The sequence below is a fragment of the Rousettus aegyptiacus genome, unplaced genomic scaffold (assembly GCF_014176215.1).
Source record: "Rousettus aegyptiacus isolate mRouAeg1 unplaced genomic scaffold, mRouAeg1.p scaffold_m13_p_4, whole genome shotgun sequence".
Taxonomy (NCBI): domain Eukaryota; kingdom Metazoa; phylum Chordata; class Mammalia; order Chiroptera; family Pteropodidae; genus Rousettus; species Rousettus aegyptiacus.
The window spans coordinates 37,989,650-37,994,081 of NW_023416307.1; the positions used below are offsets into that span (position 1 = coordinate 37,989,650).

Consider the following 4,432-nt stretch of genomic DNA (forward strand, 5'->3'; position numbering starts at 1 on the left):
AAGAAAAGCACTATTTAGATGAGAATTAGTCAAGAGCATTGAAACAAAATGGCTTTGCCATGAGAAGCATCTGGGAACTCAGTGCCCACAACATATTTATTACTGAGAGCTCTTATAAGTCCAGCTTCATTTTTGTGAAGGTTAGAAACACTCAAAAAGCAGTGCTCTGTTGACATGTGTGACTAGATTTAAAAGGGAAAAAAAGCAAAGATAACAATGAATTAGTTGATGTCTAGACTAGGATGGTGGTTATAAAAATATTTTGAGCTGATAATCTCTGTTCCTAAGAAAATTGTTCATCACATTTAAGAATTTGGTCTTTCTTCAAACTTTCACTAAGGACACCTTTTCTGCCTTTCCTTACCAAGAATTCTCATTCATGTTACTTGTAAACCTCTGGGGGTTCATAAATATTCATATATACAAATTGAGTGCTGATAGAGTGATATAACTGCATGCATGAGTCAACACCTTGGAATTTATTTCCATAATCACAATTTGGAAACCAAAGAACAGTTTGTTTTCTCATCTACACAGTAAGGTTTTAGAAGTATAACTGATAAACTCCTTAAGAAGAGAATCTTAGTTCGCAACCAGTAACAAAAGTGTTTCCAGTTTAAAAAAGAAAAGCATAAAACTGAAGATTGAAAGCTTCTTATATTTAGAATTGTACTATAATCTATAATTGTATCTCTGATAGAGCTTCTTTTTGATACATTATCTTCCATTTTGTTAGTGACTATCTGAAGACATCAATTCATGTGATCGTTAAAGGACACCAATATATATTTTCAGCATTTGGAGAACTAGCCATGTGTCCTTTTTTCCCCTAAAGCTATCTTTTTACCAACTACTTGAAAATGATGATTCATGACCTGATCTCAGAAGCATTTCTTTGAATGGTATTTTTATTTTTTTTGATATGCCATTTAGAGATAATGACTATAAACCTTAGAATTACTTACCATAATGATCTTACCTTGTGTTTATTTCCTTTATAATATAAGCCCATGGTCCTGAACTATGTAACTACTTGACTTTCACTATTAACTAACTGGCCTAAAAAGTCATCAATGCATAAATTTATATGACTTAGAAAAAGTTCAGTCAAAAAGCTCTTAGCTTTATGGAAGTTATGTAATACCACATAATACCAGTGGTCAGAATTTCCCCAGTTGGGAACTAGTGTTGGAAAGTTACATATAGAATGAGAAAATATAAAATTATGAAATTGAAGATATTGTTGAAAAGTCTCAGCATTTTTTTTTTTTTTTAGGCAAGGCAACCCTTGGTTGACCTCACAGATTGCAAGGACTTTGTCAGCTTACAATCCCATATTTTTTCTTTTTTATGCCTACAGCACCTGGTCTTCTTCCTATGTGGTCTCCCATCCAAGTACTAACCAGGCCTGACCCTGCTTAGCTTTCAAGATCAGATGAAATTGGGCTTGTTCTGGGTGGCTTGGCCATAGACTAAGCACTTTTTATAAAAAGTTTGTGAAAAAACCTATTGGTTCCACCCTATTGGATCTTTAATTTATAAGCAAAGGGTCAAATAGCTATATTTGTAAAGGTAACAGTACCTAATATAAGAAATATATCTCCATATTTCATAGGTTTAACATAAGTGAAGTCTACTTCTTACTTAGGTAAAATGCTAACTGATAAGTGGCTTTCTACCAAATAGTTCAAGGATCCAGATTCTTCTGTCTTGTGGTCTATAACTTCAACATGTTGCCTCCACGGTCACTGTGTTCATGTGCATCAAACCAGAAGGTAAAGGGCCAATGAAAATTACTCATGGGAGGCTTTATGGACCAGTCTTAAAAGGATCTATATCACCTATGATCTTATATTGTTGCTCAAAGTTCACTCACATAGCCACATCTAACTGCAAAGGAGTCTGGGAAATATAGTCTATCTGAACGTCCAGGAAGGAAAGATTTGATGATGTCAGCTAGCAATTTCTGTTGCAACAGCCAACCGCTTTATAATGTTTAATGTCAATACTAGAGTCTAAATAAATAAAAAATTCATATTTACCAATATTTTGGGTGAAAACATATAAAACCACCAGCATTAATTTTTCTAAGTGCTCTGATTTGTCATTGTCTGGTTCTGGGGAGTGAGAATAAGACTGCCTCTCAGATTTTGTATGGTATTGATGAAATTATATGGATTTATTGATTTTTGTTTGGCTAAGCCATATAATCATGAGCTCTCTATCTGTAAAGTGATTTTCATGTATTCCACTTCATCATTTTTGGCCTATGTAGAACTCAAGAAATGGTTTATGACACCAAATTATCTCACTATGTGGATCACTGAAATTCTCCTCAATCATGATGGCACCAACATATAATAAACTTATTGTCCTGCACCATCTTAAAAAAAAATGCTATGGTAGGTTTTTTTCCCCTTTTTATCTCTAAACAACACTCTGGAAATCTGTGCTATAATTAAAAGCAGCAGCAATCTCTGGTAATGGGAATCATGAGAATGTTCTCAAACCAATTTGTTTCTCAGCTCAAGCTTACCATAAGAGCTGTTTTTGGTACAGGGACTCTCAAGGGAAATCAAGAGAACCTCAGAAACTTGTTCAGAATTTCCAGGTTAAGTGAAATGAGGTGTCTGTGGCAAGTGGCTGTGCCACCTGCAATTCGATGAGCAGCCAGAGGCCCCCAAACCAAAAGCATCTTCCCTATGTATCTGCTAAATGTCCTCCCCTCACCCCCCCACACACACAAATTGTATTTTAATTCCACCCATCAGTCAGAACTTTGAATGTTCCATTTCATTAAGATGTTAACATTATTGTTATTTTAAAATTTCTTAGACTTTTAATGGGAAATAAGCTAAAAAAGAAAAATGTGCATTATATACTTTGGCAAATAGTTATTTGTCTACCAAGTAACTTGAGTAACAGAAGTTAGTCTTCTCAGACCACCCTGGCCATAAAATACTTCTTCCTTATTGAACTGCTATAGGACACCTTGAGATAGCACTCAACTAGCAATTTTAATTTACTGTTCTACATTATAATAATTAAAGAATTTTTCAAAAAGAAACACATACAATCATATATATTTAAGGTCTTGTTCTTGCTATTGATGTTCTTGTTGATATCTTTTAACCTCTTTTTACCTCTTTTAGTGTCCTATAAAGTCTAGTTTTGAACAGAGAATTTAGTAAATGTTTGTTAACAAATATTTATTGAGTTCCTAGTACATGCTAGGCACTGCTTTGGGTCCTAGGAGATAGTATAAAGGAGACATAAATTCTGCCTCAAGTAGCTTATGTTCTTGGAGTGGGGTTGGGAAGATAGACAATAAGATGTAAAGATGTGTTAAATAATGAGATAAGTGTGGGGAGTTGAGACTTGATGGATGAGAAGAATGTAGCTACGTGAAAACCCAGAGAAGACTGGTTGGTCCAAGTAGAAAATAGGAAATGCAAAAGGTGCAGGTCTGATGTGTTCTAGGTATAGTTCGAAGGCCATTGTGGCCACAATAGTGAGTGAAGGGATACGGGGAAAGAGATAAGGTGGGAAAAGTCAATAGAGGACTTCAGATTCCTTGCAAATGATATTAAAGAATTTAATGAGAAGCCATAGGAAGCAATTAAGCAGAAGCAAGGTAAGAACTAATTTATGCTTTGATTACTCCAGCATTCCTGTGGCAGGTACATAAAAAGTCAAGAGGAGAAAAGTCTGGGTGGACAGATGATAACTCTGGTCTTAAACCAGGATTGTATCAGGGAAGAAAAGTTTGGACTCTGGGTATATTTTGGAAGTAGTGGCGACAGGGTTGTCATGAATTAAAAGTGTGCTATGAGGAATGAAGTAGAATCAAAGAAGACTCCTAGACAGCCAGGTACTATCTCAGAGTGTGGTACTATTTATTACAGTAGACATGATTTGATGATAGTCATTCATTCAAACATTTATTAAATGATGACTGTGTTAGACACTATGCTAGGCATTGTGGGCAGAAAGACTTTCCGAAGGAATTCTAATCTAAGCAAAAAGTGACGAGGGCTGGCATTAAGGCAGAGGGAGAAGGATGAAGAGGAAGTGACAAATTTAAGAAATACGTGGGAGGTGGAATTGGCAGAATATGGTGCCTGATGTTGTGAGAAAAGATTCAGGGATAACTCAAAAATTTCTGCTTTAAATGGCTATATGGCAATGCCATTAACAAAGATAGGGAATGCTAAGAAATTAGTTTGTGGAGAAAGTCCTTCTTACACTAATAATGGAAGCTAATGATTACTGATCATTTCTTATGTGCTTATTGCTTAACATAAACAACTTCATTTAATCCTCAAAACAATATTGATACACTATTATGTCAACATTGATAACCATTATTATTGTCCCTTTTTTTGGAGGAGTAATCTGAATTATGGAGGTTAAAAAAATGTGTTCAATGTTA

General features: G+C 35.0%; 1 pseudogene; it reads right to left on the reverse strand.

Moving 5' to 3' along the window:
- Positions 1-1,351: 1,351 nt before the first annotated feature.
- On the reverse strand, positions 1,352-1,473 carry LOC118601962 (annotated as a pseudogene).
- Positions 1,474-4,432: the final 2,959 nt, after the last annotated feature.